This window comes from Sardina pilchardus, chromosome 2, assembly GCF_963854185.1.
Source record: "Sardina pilchardus chromosome 2, fSarPil1.1, whole genome shotgun sequence".
Lineage (NCBI taxonomy): Eukaryota > Metazoa > Chordata > Actinopteri > Clupeiformes > Clupeidae > Sardina > Sardina pilchardus.
Window position 1 is genome coordinate 8174038 of NC_084995.1, and position 17272 is coordinate 8191309.

A 17272-nucleotide genomic window follows, 5' to 3' on the forward strand; every position below is an offset into this window, starting at 1 on the left:
TGTGTGTGTGTGTGTGTGTGTGTGGGGGGGGGGGTGTTGTTAAAAGGTATAAAGTGTATAAAGGTGTGTTATTAAGGAAAGTGGTTAATGAGGGTATAACAAGGCAAATGCAGTCTAATTTCAGGCAATTTGGTAGAACAGTAAATATTTAAAAGATTAGAGAGACAAATATCGGGGGCAAAGCTTCAACAAAATAACACTGAAAATGGAATCCTTCTGTGAGTGAATGGGCGAGTTTATCTCAATAGATCTTTGTAAGGCCACCGGAAAAGATCTTCCTCGGAGCTCTCCTGCTTTCTACTCGTCACAAACAGTGCTCAGGTGTGCCCCTGGGTCTCAGGTGTGTTAACGTACTGTATGGCTGCACCTGAGCAGCCTGTGAGAGCAGCGAGAGGTGAGTCCAGGAGTGGCCTTGGGCCTCCACACTGATGCAGGAGAGGAGGCGTTGGGCTGCTCTATAAGGCCTCCACACAGCCCACCCAGCTGCTCTCCGTCCTGTCATCGCTATCGACCTCCACTGCAGCTAACAGCTACTACACTCGAGTGGAATATGTGATAGAGGTGTCATGTGTCCCCAGTTAGGCGTCGGTTCTTGGGAAAAGTATGTGAATTTATGCAGCAGAAATGGCTATTTTCTTTTATGAATCTCCTCTTGTCTGGTACTAAAATGTGACAGGCGCTACATTGATAAGAATGCAAGAAGATGACCTTCCCCCTCTTCACGAGACAGGTAATCGCTAAAGTTATTTCAGTGGTGAACTCCAACACTAAATTAAATATGATGGCCACAAACACGGTGCAGCACTTCCTCTCCTCTTTGTTGCAACATATTTCAGCCTTTGTAATGGGCTTGGCTCAAGTGTGCCCCATAAACTATGGGAGGGAGAAAAATTCCCATTCAATTTAGCGGAGGTCACCTGAATAGAGCTGGCTCATGGCTCAGAAACTCGTTCCATTAAGTCAGCTCATTTTGGGAAAGATTAATGGGAGTTCGTTCCCCATTCCCCGAGTTCCAGTCAGAGTCATAGAAACGCTCACTCTTGCACTGCGCTTAGTCATTCTCACGGCGGCTGACACCACGTCTGATTGCACCCATTGTTTTGACAAATAGAGAAGTTGCAGTGGTTTCTGGGAATTGCTGAGCCTGGGTGAGATGCTAGAGAGTGTGTCTGCTGCAGAGCCACTGAGGGAGGGAAGGGTTTCAAAAAGAAACACACACACACACACACACACACACACACACACACACACACAAACACACACACACATACACAGCGGCTCCATGCTAAATTGCTCAATCCGCTGTTTCGATCAGTTGTTTCCTTTTAATTCTCTCCGTGCCACTGTTTCAGGAGAAGTTTTGATTAATATGTAGCTGAAACTACACATTTAAATGTCTGATATCACAGATAAGCTAGAAAATCAGTTTCCATTATGCAAAATAAAACTATAATGCCAAAAATACCAATACCCTGAAAACATGTTAAACATGATATGGTGATGTTTTTGAAATGTTTTATTTAAAATGATTTTCTAGATTAGGAAATGTATGTGTATGTGGGGAGGCAGGCCTCTCTCTGGTACTGCTCAGCAGCCACAGACAGACAGCCTCTTCCTTCCTCCAGACAGGCCTTCACTAACTTTAAAAAACATTTTAGCTGTGGAGAAAAAATAGACAGACTAAAAATGGTCTCTTGCTGTACAGTGGAAGTAGTTTTTTTTTACTGTGAAAGACATTTTCTCCACAATACTGTCAATTCCAATGACTCTTGTTTATTTAAGTATTTTTATTCTGTGGGGATTTTTTTGCTCATTCAGCCTTCCGAGTTCCAGCCAACAAGACCAAGAGCACTCTTTATACGTAATACTGTAAGAAAACGCCTGGAAAGTGTCTGAACTGTGTGACTAGCTTGCAGAAACAGCTGGAGTTCGGTGCAGAAGAGGCATCTTGTTTTGCCAGTGTGTGTTTGGTGGGGAGCTGTGGAGCGCATCTCCCAGCACCAGCAGCAGCGGCGGCAGTGCTAGTGGAGGGTGGGCACCGAGGACCCGCGTGGGCAAGAGCGCCTGCAGTGTCAGCCTCTTAAAGAGTCCAACACGGCCTGGGATCTTGTTTCCTGTCTCACTTGCTAACTGCCTTAGAGACCTGGGGCCTCTCTCTCTCTCTCTCTCTCTCTCTCATCTTTCACTCCCAACCTATCTCTCTCGCTCCCTTCTTCCCCGAAAGACCCGATAGATTCAGCAAAACTGCCTGAATGCTTGAATCAATATCAGCCGTCTCAGGTTGGGGGCTGAGGGCATAGACGCCACAGTAGTAAAGCTTTGGAGACATCAAGAGAGGGGTGAAGTTCAGGAGTGTGTGTGTGTGTGTGTGTGTGTGTGTGTGTGTGTGTGTGTGTGTGTGCGTGTGTGTGTATGCATGTGTACATGTGTGTGTGTGTGTGTGTGTGTGAGAGAGAAACATCTATTTAATGTGTGTAGGAGGGGAGATTGCCTGTGTGTTGTGTTTTGGGTGCATGAGATTTGCGTGTGTACTTTAGTGTGTGTGTGTGTGTGTATAGGAGGGTTCTGATGACCCAGTGTCTGTGCTGTAGCGTAGCGAGTAAGTACATGTTCATGTACACACATCTGCAGGTGAAGACTTGGGATTTATCAATGCTGACCATGTTTCTTGAATTTATAGAGGATAAGATGAACCGTATCTGACAGTCTGTTTTCAGTTGTTGAATTGTTGCATATGTAGCAGTACGGGAATTAGTTCCCGTCTGTAGTGCCCCGTATACTAGCAGGTAATTGGTCAACCAATGGCTTGGTAGGAACTTTTGTATATATTCTCCGTGACTACCCTTTCCCGTTTTCACGTTGGACTGGCTGGTCGCTGCTCGCCCAATTTCCGCTGCTCACACAGGTAACAATTTGAGCACTTCCTCTTGGAAGTTCTGCTGTTGGTTGACTTCGTGGCTGTTTAGTTAAACAAGTGCTCTTTTGTGTATGCAGCTTCCCTGTGGATCCGTCCCCATGCATCTCTGTAGCCGGACATGCATCATAGCCGGTATGTTTATAGTTTTATTGGCGACGCAAATGAGCTACATTGTCACATATAGTGAATGTTTGTTTATATTTTAGGTAGTCGCTGCTGCATCCCCTCCTAGCACTCTTGCCCTCTGCAATGCTAACCTGAGAACTGTAGCTAACAACGGGATGGGGAACTGCCGCCGTGCTGCTGTGTGACCGCTGCTGCTTTGTCTTCACGAAGCGTGATCGCTCATCTGTGTTTGTAACCGTGTGACCACTAACGTTCGTCTCGACTTCGTCATATTAAGTGTCATTCTTGTCAATTCTGTGTGTACATGGTTTTGGTTCATTATTCTTTTGTTTTGATTTGCTTTACCACTGGCAGGAGGCCATTTCCCCTGCGCTGCTGATAACCAGTGTCCCAACATCTTACTTTGTAATGTATCTCTGGTTTTCTAGCTTTCATCTTATGATTTGATTAGCCACTGATAGGAGGCTGCTATTCCATCTGTGCTGTGGATTACCAGTGTGCTAGTGTTTATGATTTCTGGGGAATTACTACTTTAGTTTATAGTTTGTTTGTTTGTTTGTTTGTTTGTGTGTTGCACTGGCAGGAGGCCATTTGTCCAGCTGCGGAGAGCCCGTGTCTTAACTATTGTGATTATTATTTGTGTTTGGTTAAATGTGGCTCCCACTAATTGTCCTCCCCCTGTCCTGTGTCTTTTCTAGGAGCTGAGGCCTACAGTGGAGGGGCTACTGTCTTCCTGGTGGTGTCCCCTTTTTGGTGTGCTACTATTATACCTCACGGGTGTTGCTGATTTGACCTTTGCTGTGTGTGTGTGTGCGAATACGTGGACACTCTTGCAGTGGTGTGACCTCCTGGGACGCCTCTCTCCTTAGTTAGCCAGTCCCCTCGCTGGTAAGCCTCAGTTCCTGCTGTCTGTCTCCCCTTGGTATGTCTGATGTGCTTGAGACAATGTGAGTGTAATTTTAGATTTTGTTAATAAATTATTGTCATTGTACTGGAATGGAACCACGTCTCTCTCTCAGTTAATGAACCTGGGTGCCTTGTTGAGCAAACTTAGTACATGCATTTCCCTGGGTGAAACTCCCAGGGTGGCGTAGTCGGATAACATACAAGTTAGTATCTAACACTTTACTACCACTTGCCACATTTGGCGTAGTCGGCAGGATTTACTGTTATAAGCAGAGACGTGTGTTTGCATTCTTTTGTGTTTCCTTTTCATGGTTGTATGGTGTTGTGTATTATGTGAACTGTTATGATGATTTCTATGTGTAACATTTTTTTAAAGACAAAGCAGCAGCGGACATCTGGTGCATTTTTAACAATTGGGTGAGCAGCAAATTCTTTTTTTTCTTCTCCTTCTGATTTCGAAGGATGAAGGGCAGTCCTTTTAGTTACCAGTAACCAGGCCTAGAGGGCCGTGCCATTACTTGTAGTTGGTCATGTTTGTTTAATGTCTGTAAAATGGGGCTTTCCTCTTTCAGCTCTTTGGGGATATGATTAGACTCCGTCCCGTCAAGGGCCTCAGCGATTGGGTTCACTACCCACACATCTACTGCTGGCAATGGATGTGGAGCTGTGTGGAGGTGATCTTCCGTCAAGGGACCCAGAGAGTGAGGGACCCTCTACTTGTGTCATCTCTCCCTTGGTACATGGGGATGAGGTCATGGTTTGAGGTTGGATATTAGGTCCAGGTTGCATAAGGTAACCAAGAGTGTCTCCTTACAGCCAAAACCTTTGGGTCATGGGTCACCGTCAGTCCCATTAAGGGCCACAGCTAACTGGCTGTAACCTCCTGTCTGTTCTCTTTGGAACAGAAGGGGAAGCTGTGAGGTAGGGTGATGGCCATTAGCGGGGTTTTGTGTGGAGACCCTCTTGGTGTCCTGTCTGCTCTCCCTGACAACATGGGAAGAAGCGTAATTTTTTACTACTGTTGAACACTGGTCCATGGTGTTCACCAGTCAGTTGGGGCTGTTTAGAAGTGTTTGGCCCTTTTCCTGTGGCTTGCCTCTGTGTTGCAGGTCCCAGACAGTAGAGTTCGGCCTACTGACCACTCTGCTCGTAGCCATTCATCTGGTCTGTCCCCTCCCTGTGTTTCTTGTCTTGGTAGCAGCGTTGGTGTAGCGACCAAACTGCAAGCCCTCCCAGTGTTTCTTGTCTTGGTAGCAGCGTTGGTGTAGCGACCAAACTGCAAGCCCTCCCTGTGTTTCGTGTTTTGGTAGCAGCGTTGGTGTAGCGACCAAACTGCAAGCCCTCCCAGTGTTTCTTGTCTTGGTAGCAGCGTTGGGTTCTAGACCAAACTGCAAGCCCTCCCTGTGTTTGTCATGGTAGCAGCGTTGGCCTACTGGCCAAACTGCACGCCTTCCTGGTGTTTGTCTGGCCCATTGACCAGGCTTGGTTGGGTGTCAAAACCCGCCTCTGCTCTTTTGGCCATGGAGTTTATGGTTTGCCTGGTCTAGTTTGATCCATCGTCGGGGCGACGATGCAAGAAGTGAGGGAAGAATGTAGCAGTACGGGAATTAGTTCCCGTCTGTAGTGCCCCGTATACTAGCAGGTAATTGGTCAACCAATGGCTTGGTAGGAACTTTTGTATATATTCTCCGTGACTACCCTTTCCCGTTTTCACGTTGGACTGGCTGGTCGCTGCTCGCCCAATTTCCGCTGCTCACACAGGTAACAATTTGAGCACTTCCTCTTGGAAGTTCTGCTGTTGGTTGACTTCGTGGCTGTTTAGTTAAACAAGTGCTCTTTTGTGTATGCAGCTTCCCTGTGGATCCGTCCCCATGCATCTCTGTAGCCGGACATGCATCATAGCCGGTATGTTTATAGTTTTATTGGCGACGCAAATGAGCTACATTGTCACATATAGTGAATGTTTGTTTATATTTTAGGTAGTCGCTGCTGCATCCCCTCCTAGCACTCTTGCCCTCTGCAATGCTAACCTGAGAACTGTAGCTAACAACGGGATGGGGAACTGCCGCCGTGCTGCTGTGTGACCGCTGCTGCTTTGTCTTCACGAAGCGTGATCGCTCATCTGTGTTTGTAACCGTGTGACCACTAACGTTCGTCTCGACTTCGTCATATTAAGTGTCATTCTTGTCAATTCTGTGTGTACATGGTTTTGGTTCATTATTCTTTTGTTTTGATTTGCTTTACCACTGGCAGGAGGCCATTTCCCCTGCGCTGCTGATAACCAGTGTCCCAACATCTTACTTTGTAATGTATCTCTGGTTTTCTAGCTTTCATCTTATGATTTGATTAGCCACTGATAGGAGGCTGCTATTCCATCTGTGCTGTGGATTACCAGTGTGCTAGTGTTTATGATTTCTGGGGAATTACTACTTTAGTTTATAGTTTGTTTGTTTGTTTGTTTGTTTGTGTGTTGCACTGGCAGGAGGCCATTTGTCCAGCTGCGGAGAGCCCGTGTCTTAACTATTGTGATTATTATTTGTGTTTGGTTAAATGTGGCTCCCACTAATTGTCCTCCCCCTGTCCTGTGTCTTTTCTAGGAGCTGAGGCCTACAGTGGAGGGGCTACTGTCTTCCTGGTGGTGTCCCCTTTTTGGTGTGCTACTATTATACCTCACGGGTGTTGCTGATTTGACCTTTGCTGTGTGTGTGTGTGCGAATACGTGGACACTCTTGCAGTGGTGTGACCTCCTGGGACGCCTCTCTCCTTAGTTAGCCAGTCCCCTCGCTGGTAAGCCTCAGTTCCTGCTGTCTGTCTCCCCTTGGTATGTCTGATGTGCTTGAGACAATGTGAGTGTAATTTTAGATTTTGTTAATAAATTATTGTCATTGTACTGGAATGGAACCACGTCTCTCTCTCAGTTAATGAACCTGGGTGCCTTGTTGAGCAAACTTAGTACATGCATTTCCCTGGGTGAAACTCCCAGGGTGGCGTAGTCGGATAACATACAAGTTAGTATCTAACACTTTACTACCACTTGCCACACATATAAACACATAATTCTGAGTGCTAAATATACAGTATTGTAGAGAAAAGCATAAACAAATGAGTCATGTTTCCCGAAGGCTCATTCAAATAAATATCTCATATTCACCCAGTGCCAACTCCTGCTGGTATTGCTCAAGGAAATATTGGATTTATCCATGAATGTCAATGATCATAGCTTTGCCGTGGGCTTTGCAATTATTATCAATATGTGCAGAACAATATGCGTCTATGTTCAGTAACCACCCATGACATTCACTAAGACGAGAAATAAGATGTGTGTCAGCTAATGGCTGAAGGAGAATAAGCTCCAGTCACTCTCCTTGTTCCAGATAACAACAGCAGACACCGTGTCCTAACAGCAAGAGAGTGTTGTAGCATTTAGCAACTCTCTGTCCACACTGAATCCATTAACTACGCACTTCTATTGCATCATGTTCCTCCTCATTAAACTATCTCTCTCTCTCTCTCTCTCTCTCTCTGTCTCTGTCTGTCATCCAAAGCACCATTTCAACTCAAGGCTTCAGACAAAAGTTCTTCTACGAAACAGCACGCCAAATCAAGCTGCACAGCACTGCATCACTCACAATGAGTCAGGACATTTAAATGGAAAACAAAGCAATCAAATGGATTTTGTCCCTAACAGCCTCTCGTGCCGTATTCGATTAGAACACAGTGTAACTCTCCGGAACATTCCTGCCAAAGATCAGGCCCCTGCTCTAGGCTGGGTTTGTGGGCCAGCTCCAGTGCTTTTTTGGTCCACAAGAAAGCCTGAGGACAGCTACTGGATATGAACAGCTCATTTTAGGCCACATTTGGCTCTTATTGGGCCAAACTCCAACCCATACTGCAGTGATCAGTGGTGCAGATCAGTCATATGGAAATGGCAGCAGCGGGCGAGCCTGGGCAAGTTTATTAATAGCACATTTCATACACTGAGGCAATCCAGCATGCCTTACTTAAACAGAGGCAAAGAATCGTAAATGATGGCTAATAGCATATAGAATTGGTAACTAGCAGTAAAGGCATCAAGGGACAAAAGGATTCATCAAAAGAAAGGTCCACAAGTAAAAAAAGACATACTGAAACACTGAGTGCATCTGATTGAAATGTGCATTTGATCAGTTAGCCGAATGTATGCTGTTTGGTCTAGATTTGAAACTGGGAACAGTTGGGACATGTCGTCTGGAAGTTGGTTCTAAAGTTAACCTGTATAGCAGCTAAAAGTGGCTTCACTCAGTTTAGTTCTGACAACGGGTTAAACAAAATATTTTCTCTGAGATCAGAAAAGTCTAACGTGTGTGATGCACACGGGAGACCTATTGATACCTCAAATATCCCAAGAAGTAAACACCGGAGCATTTTATTATTATATTGTCCATTTCCATGGAGTGTCAGTATCACATCCACACATTTTTTGCCCCAAACATAAATATTTACGTATATATTTAATCTAAAGCACTGGCCACATTGCTTATACCTGCACTGATCAACAGTGTCCATTTAAACATGTCAAAGGTTTGATAACATCTGAATTATTCATTAGAATTAGCATATAAAATCTGTGTCCCTTGCTGAGGCTTGGCAGGTTGGCTCCACGCAGGCCTGGCCTTGTAATTGCTTTTGCTTATTGCCTCTTGGCGGCCCAGTGGTGCCTGGCAAACGTGAAATATTATCACGGGTGATAATGCATCTCCACCTAATTCAAAGTTATGACAGTTGAAATGGAGTTTGGTGGTGGTGGTGGCGGCGATGGTGGATGGGTCATTCCGTTGGATTCTTCTTCTTCCTCTTAGCCCCCCCCCCGACGCTCGGAGGTGGCCATTGTAGCTCTAATGGCGTTTCCGTTTAGCGCGTTCTGACCTTCAGAGGCTGGGTCCCGATAATGAGATTTGGGGAAACTCTGACCTCCCGAGATGAGTGATGGCTCAGACCTATGCGTTCACGCTGGCGATGGGATTAATGCCACGGTGGCAGCGGTGAAAGGCAACTTGGGCGCAGACTGCTGTGAAAACTAATTAGGGGCTGGTAATTGCTTTATTTGTCTTGATGTTATTGTGTACGTAATAGGTGTAGCAAATGCATATTGGAAAAGATGCCTCACACAAAGCCTCATTTTCTCCTCATTACACCAGGGCTGCTGTCTGCGCTGGCGCTCATGGGGGTGTGTTCTCCAGCAGCAAATTGTGTGTCAGGCAACAAACTCCAAACAAATACAACCTGACGTTTTTATGTGACGCTTAGGCACACACAGACACACATTCACAAGAATAACATCCAGGTAGCAACAGGCGTGTAAGAACAAAGATAGACAGAGTGAGTAGATGAGGTTCCAGCGGAGTTAAGGGGATATCAGCATGTTGTGTATTACTGAGTGTACACCCAGTCAGTCAAACTAAATAAAATAAAACATCCTGTAACATCATTTAAAGGAGAACTCTGGCAATTTTCAACATAGATGTTTGAGGTCACGAGTACTGTCAGTAGACTTCTTTTCCCATTATTATTATTTCCATGTGTGTGTGTGTGTGTGTTTAAATTTGTGAAGCAACCTTGAGTGTCTTGAAATGCGCTCTTAAATGAAATGTATTCCTCTATAGCAGCATTAATAACTGGCATGGAAATCTATAAATCAAGTTACAGTATGCTATTAACCTAGAGATTACTGAGCTACTCTGGCTGATTTAATACGTTTTAAAATCCCCCCCCTTTCAATATGTCATATTTAATGTTATTGCGTAAACATTAGTAATTATGCCCCCCAGACCCCACCCCTTTGTGCCCACCCACAATCTTGTTTTGTGCAAAGCCCCAGTTTACCTGATTCTTTACATCATTTATCTGTGCTCTTGATGTGAAGCTGATTACCCAGTCAAGTACCACTGATTGGCACATCTAGATGTCCTTGCTAGTATTTCAGTGTACTGCTATCTGCAAATGTTTTATACTGTATACAGTGAACTTTATTGAATTGATGTTACTGACTTAATTGTCTTTAGTTGCCTTAAATATAAATACTTCAGTTACTAGTAATACATTTGTTTTAGCTTATACAATTAAGGTAATTAGTTTAGGCTACTCAAATATCTTAGTTAGTTAGTGTGCTTTTGACAAGTGCTTTCGTTTAAGTTAAGTGATCGACCTGAACACTACAGCTTAAGTGTTTATTAATCAATTTGGGTGAAATATTCGATACAATATTGGAAATCCAGAGTAAGCTTCCGCTAAATTTTCATTTCCCTGGGTCTGATCCCATTGAACTCAATTTCTCAGGATGCATTCCATCCTGACCAAGCAGCGAACAGGGGGGATGGGGGGAGGCGGGTGTTAACGATGGCGTCGAGCGCGTTGCGCGTTGTAGTCTCTATAGCCCAGTCTCTTTAGCGATTGGGTAAAATCAGGCCCAATCATTTCAAACTTCAACAGAGTTCACACCTCCTGCCTGAAATCGATTCTGAATGGAGTAGGTCTAGACCCTCTGTACGATTAGTACGAGGGTTTGGTATGACCAGGCTATGTGCCGCCCCTCGAGTTGGGACATTTTCATTACTGAAAGCAAGACCCTATTTTTTTTGTAGATTTCATTAACTGCGAGTCCCTGCTATATCTCTAAAATATGATTGTTGTTACGCCTCTGCTACCAGTGAAAAACACTCCTACAGTACACATGTAGCTAAAGGTATCACAAGGCAAGCAGAAGCTATCCATAGTTAGCTGTACCAAGCAAGGATAACGCAGTTAAATAAAGTTTACATGCCAATTACATAAGGGTTTGGCAGCCACAATCAGTTGGATAGTATAAATCAGATGTTTTAGGTACTATAGACTGTAATGTAAGTTACCTGAGAAGTTGAGGAGTGCATAAAGAGTTATCTGTAACCATGGATACCTCTCAACTCTCCTGCTTGCTGCTGCAGATATAGGCGATGTGCTGTAGTCTGCCGTCACAGTATATAGTCTGGCCATCACCATACTAAACTCAATCTTAGTGAATATTTCTGCGCTTTATTTACTGCACAAGAGTTGTGATCAATGGGCATTGGAGAGATGGATGTGCAGGTTTCAAGCCTGAGCTGCAGGGCAAAATCCAAATGGCCAGCAGATCAAGCAGGGTTTCTTAGTTTTATAAACCTGTTGTGGCTATTGACTGACTTTGATATTTTAAGTTAGGTCAAAAAAAGTGATATATTACATTATTGATAGCCCATCTGTTATAATTTAGTACAGGATTTAAACCTCTTATTACAGCCACACCCGCTATAGAGGCACTACACACACTGCAGTATAAGCCACTCATAGAGATGGGCACATCCAGAAGTTTAAATTCCGTTTGCAAACTAATGATGCTTGGAAAAGATTGCATCAGAATCCAAGACTATGCACAGGGTTGTGGGATAAAATTACAAGTTGAATTCTGTTCCAGGAAGTCCAGGCTCACATGGGTGGTGCTGTGAGGTGTTTGATTTGCAAGGCCATATTTCTGTATTTTCCCTTGAAACTCAAGAGCACTTTGGTCAAACTGGGCGACCCTTCAAACCCCCAGAAAAGGTCAACTGTATGGGCAGCCCTGATGCTCTGCATTTAATTATCCCTCTGCCTTTCTGGCCTTCTCTCCTCGGGACTCAGCCTTTATGTTAGGATATCGCAAGCAGGCTTGCTTGCAGGCAACACAAACATGCTGATCGTGTTGGTGGGAGAAGTAAGCTAAGCATACTGCTGATTTCCAGCTTAAATTACTACTGGGACTAAACAGAACCACACATCTCAGAGGGAGTTCCTCTCCCAGGGTCCAAGGTGCATCTGTGTGTGATTGTGTGAGTGCATGTCTACGCGCTATTCACATAAATGTTCCGTTTAAAAAAATGTTCCTCATAATGAGAGGAGCATGGATGGATATCTAAAGATATCAGTTGAAGATATCAATTTGCTGTTGGCATCCTCCATGGGCCCGCCAGCAGCTCCCAGGCCAGCGCCCGGTGTGGGTGGTCCCGAGGCCAGTCGGGCCGGGCTGAACCACACCCAACCCACGCTGGTTCTGCACTTTGGCACCAGCACAGATCTTTGAGCGCGCTCAGTGTGCGTGCACTGCACGTCTGTGCAGCATTAGCGGCGACGCTGAGAGCGGCGACGCTGAGAGCGGAGACGCTGAGAGGCTGACCTGATCAACTGCTGCCATAGAGGCCTGCAACACCAGACGCGCGTCGGCCATTTCCTGCGCTTGGAACCCGAGCCGTCATCTAGGAGCGTTCCGTCAGGATGGGAGGGGAGCGGAACGGGAGAATTAGCCGTCTGACACTCGAGCCAACAGTCCGCAGACACTGACTGCTCTCGTTTTATTTCTCCACAGATTTATGAGATTCAGATGTGTGAACCTAAGATTAAATGTTGACTCATAACCACATGATGCATGTACAGTGTTTCTCCTCAAATTGTAAGAGACAGAATCGATGAAAAATATAGAGGTTTATACATAGACATATCTGTAGTTTAATTCTGTAGTCGTTTTCAACCCAGATCTGTCACCCCTGGATGAAAAATTAGCTTATGGTAAGAGAAGAGCCCTGACTAAAGGCAAATAGATGCTGACGTGCATATGCAGGCCTGTGGACTAAATTAGAGCATGCGTTTCAAATAAACATGGCATGAGAAGACAGCGTGGCCCTGACATTTAAAGATTAAAAAATCTGATTGTTGAGAGGGCTGCTAATCAACTGTGAAATTTAAACCACAACGTCTCGCCGTGGGAGATCGGAATGGACAGATGAATGCCTCATATTTTCCAACCTCTTGGCATTCTCTCTCTTTGATAGGGTTTCCGCCAGCGCATTGTTAAACCAAAACAGGCAACGGAGCTTTTGTTATTGTTTGTCTCTTCTGGAGAGCAAACAATCCAATTTTACAGGACTAGCACCCGAGCGAGATTTGTTTGTCAACAGCACACTTGCCGGCTGTGAATGATTACATGCAGTGTGGTTGTACGGATGGGAATTGGGAGAAAAACAGGAAATGAAACAATTAATTTGGCAAGTCCTCTGAGGTCCTGAGCACCCATTATATGCAGACGCACTGACATAATGCATAAAAAGAGCTTCAGACGCCTACCAGAAAATAGAATCCTTCCATAACACAACTGAAACTCTTTCTGAGGACAAATTGAAATGGGTGTTTTATTTGTGTTTATATACACTGTAATCAAAGTGTCAAAGAGTATGAAATCAAAGGGGTATATTTTTAACCGCTGAGATTTGTGTTATGGCATAGCCATTGATACTAGGGAATATGGAAGAATACAATGTGCCCTATATGGGCTACACCTCAGCAGTTCAAAGGAAAATGACTGCTATTATCCAAGTTTAGGTCTCTTGCTCTTAAACATAATTGTGCTGTCTTCAAAGCTCAGGTTCAAAGGACTTGCACATGCTCATGACCTTAAGTAGAAACAATTTTCCCACAGAGTTGAATGGTAGTTGTGATTAGAGTTCTTTGTCCATTTTTTTCCTCAGTTCTGTCCAAATCTGTGATGTGAAATAATGACACCGTGATTATAGCCATAATTTCAAACACCATCATCTCATCTCCCTGAGCTTGTCTGTGAATTCCTCATGGTGTGACTAGTTATTGGTTAGAGGGGTCTAAAAAGGTCAAGACGTTTTTCTTAAAAGAAGCTTCCTTTGTATTGGACAAGGCCAGTAGTGGGTTCAGATCACTAGATAGATAGCTGGAGATGGAGGTATAGTGTAGAGACCATGACACCAGGGAAGATGTGAATTTAAGGTTAGATCAGTGAAACCTCAATCTAAAACAAACAGTATACTATGTGCATTCTTGGTAATGTTTCACAATGAGTCCTGTATGAGGATCCTTTTCCTCAGTGAATTTGCATAAAAAAGCTTCATAAGTACAGCTGCAGAAAGAGAATGAGGTGGGAGAGGGCTTTGTAGAGGGAGACATCTGTTGAGCTGTCTTCTCTGCACTCTGTCCCTCCTTCTCTCTCTCTCTCTCTCTCTCTTTCTCAGTCACTCACTCACTCACTCTAACTCTCTCTCTCTCTCCCTCCCTCTCTGTCCCATGTGGACGAGGCATGATGAATTCAGATCAGCCCTAAACTGATTCTCTGCGCTTCTGCTCTGTGCCAAAATCTGTTTACCTTGCCGTCAGTCACCCTCCGAGGAGAGCTCTGTCTGTGCCTCTGATGTTTATCTGTGGCAGGGAGGACGCGCCCGCCCTGTGCCACAAACACAGGAGATATATGCCCCCTAGGAAAAATGTGCCCGTGATGTGCCATGGGCAGGCACACGGGGGGGAAAAACATGCCCGTGTGGTGCCATGAATGCGTAGGCGAAGCATACCAATGCCGTGGCACAAACATATTCAAGGAACACTCCCATGTTGTGTCATGGACACCAACGGCATTCCAGGAATCATCGTTGGTAATTTGGAATGGCATTAACTTTTAAATGAATGGAAATGTGGTTTTTCAAAAAGGCCTAATACTGACATTTTAATGAGTTTACCGTATCACAGTGGAGACTGATTTAACTGCTGCTTCAGTCGGTAGGCTTTGTAACTATTTCCCATAAGCCCTCTCAAATAGAAAGACTTGAAATAAATCCATATTTAATCAGGCTCACTGGCATGGCGAATGAATAATATGAAATCATTGAACTGCTTATTTGCTGTTGACTGGAGGGTGTCCATCTGACCACTACCCAACCTGTAGAGTTTTCCTCTAACTGAATTATAATTGGGTGGTTCTTCAAGAACATTTAAGGGACAGGATAGAAAGATAGATAGATAGAAGCCTCACCTATAACAAGTGTATGACACATAACCATATAACAACTGCATGAAAATGATAAGTCAGATAAGTATTATGTACACAGGGTCTAGGGAGTAAGACTGCTCTCAGCACTCACGTAGGGAAGTTGAACAACAGTAAAGGAATACAAAGAAATAAAAAAAATCTAAATGACCAAAACATCCTGGGTTTGTGTTTCTAATGATTGAATGTGTTACAGTAACATTGGGAACCTTGACTGTTATAACAATGTAATATGATATTAATACTCCAAAAATCGAATAATTGACATGCCTATTGTACTAGTCACACCAACGACTACGGTTTCAACTGGCCACGGCAAAACAAAGAGGCGCAAACAAAAGCCTCTTGGCTGTGCATGCGAGACTCAGCAATATCATGACGGCGTGGTGTGCTTTCGGAGTGCATTTCTAGCCCTGAAATTGATTCCAGAGCGTCTGGCAGTATGGGAGAAGTGTTGAGAAGGGCCGGAGTGAATAGACTCTGTGTTCTCTCTGTGTCCCAGCTCCTCGTTTTCAACAAGATTTATGACAGCAGTTTTGACAACGGGCAATAAATAGAGCCATGATTTTAACCATCCGCCAATGAATGTGCCACAAAAGTTTCTTTGTAATCACAAAGTAGTGTACAATGAAAATAGTTCTAAACTGTGTGTGTGTGTGTGTGTGTGTGTGTGTCTCTGTGTGTGGGCTTGTGTGTTTGTGTGTGTGTTTACAGGTTATTTGCCGCCTTCATGTGTATTCTCAACCATGTGTTTGTGTGTGTGTGTGTGTGTGTGTGTGTTTGTGTGTATTTGTGTGTGTATGTGTGTGTGTGTGTGTGTGTGTGTGTGTGTGTGTGTGTGTGTGTGTGGGTGGGTGTGTGTGGGTGTGTGTGTGTGTGTGCGTGCGTGTGTGATCCTGTCATAAATGCCATAATGGGCAGTGATAAAGGCTGTGCAGTTGAGGTACATGCCTGTGAGCCACTCAGCCTTATTGCCTTCCCATCACAGATGTGAGCATGACTGATGCTAAAAGCACTTGTGGACATTTACTTGGAAAACACTTTGAAAAATAAACACTGGTAATCTCCACACCTGATAAATCACTTAGCAAGTGCCACTTTGTAAAAAGCATATTCCTGAAGCAGATTACCATTGAATGGCTCTTTCTCTGGTGATATATTAAAGTGAGAATCGTGATGGTAGGCCATTACTGAACCGATGGTTGGGTGAGCCTACAGCACTAAATGCAGCTTTCCCCCTTCATATATGTCTTTTAAAATATTATTTTTCTTTGTGAAACATATTTCAAATGGAAAAATATTATACTTCCTCAAAGAAGAGCAGTGTACGGAAGCTCTGAACCGCAATTGAACACATTTTTTTCTTCAGATATTATTTCGTTATTTCGAGATATTATCTCGTTATTTTGAGATACTTAGTCGTTATTTCGAGATATTATCTCATTATTTCGAGAGAATATCTCGTTATTTCAAGAAACCAGTAACAGTAACATCTCGAAATAACGAGATAATGTCTTGAAATAACGAGATAATATATCGAAATAACGAGATAATATCTGAAAGTATTTTTTGCGTGTTATCTCGAAATAATGAGATAGCATCTCGTAATTACGAGATATGATCTCGAAATAACAAGATAACATCTAAAAAAAAAAAAATCCTCACTTCCGCGTCAGGGCTTCCGTAGTTGTGTATGTAATGGAAGATTAAAAAAAAGAGTGAAGAGACCTGCGTGGGTGACTTTCTTCAACTCTCTCAGGGGACCTGGAACCCTCCCACCCCCCCTTGTCTGTGGTGTCTCGTCCCGTATCATCTGACTGCGGAGGAAGCACTGCAGCATTCTGCATGGTGAGTAAGTCTATAATCTGACAGGAAACTAGGCATTTCCTTTACCCACTATCAGGCCATAAATGATTGAAAAAGCCAACATTTGCACAAGGGAGGAAAAACCAAGACAAGAGCAGCTCCCCGTGTGTCTGTTGTCATTGCTCTTTATGAAGGTCAGAGCGGTGTACAGTCAGCGCTCTGAGGACAGTAAAACTTTATTAGTGTAACCTGTTCTGTTTGAACATCATGACAGTTGCGCTGTTTGTCTTTTATGGACCTACGCAGATCAGAGAGTGTTTGCAATGAACACTCCCAGAGGACTGGCTCAGTTGGTGGTGCAGTCCAGACCCCAGAACAGAGATGCAATCACACTGGCCACTGGTAGCAAGCCATATTCCATTGATGATATAGAGTATGGTTATGGTTTTGTGGCAAAAGGTAGTGTGACTTATACTAGGTCCGTTTAAAGCATTCTGACTAATCAAAGCCATGAGATTCTAACACAAGCAGACATGACAGAAGATGTTGTTTCACAACAAGACTTTGTTCAGACTAATGAAACCATTATGGCTGCTTGGTCAGTTTCTGTGTGAGCCGCCCACATTGTCCATCAGATCCAGGGCGGGTCAAAG

At 44.1% G+C, this 17272-nt stretch overlaps 2 long non-coding RNA genes across 4 annotated transcripts; both read left to right on the forward strand.

The window, feature by feature from the left end:
• Positions 1-2863: 2863 nt before the first annotated feature.
• On the forward strand, positions 2864-4045 carry LOC134100416 (uncharacterized). 2 transcript variants are annotated; one of them, XR_009941270.1, is made up of 3 exons: positions 2864-2905; positions 2995-3049; positions 3124-4045. It is a non-coding gene; the product is annotated as an uncharacterized LOC134100416 (long non-coding RNA). The 2 variants fall into 2 exon arrangements; XR_009941269.1 differs by lacking the exon at positions 2864-2905 and having other exon boundaries at positions 2922-3049.
• Positions 4046-5668: 1623 nt separating this feature from the next.
• LOC134100427 (uncharacterized) lies at positions 5669-6850 on the forward strand. Of its 2 annotated transcripts, XR_009941272.1 has the most exons (3): positions 5669-5710; positions 5800-5854; positions 5929-6850. It is a non-coding gene; the product is annotated as an uncharacterized LOC134100427 (long non-coding RNA). The 2 variants fall into 2 exon arrangements; XR_009941271.1 differs by lacking the exon at positions 5669-5710 and having other exon boundaries at positions 5727-5854.
• The last annotated feature ends 10422 nt before the right edge of the window (positions 6851-17272 follow it).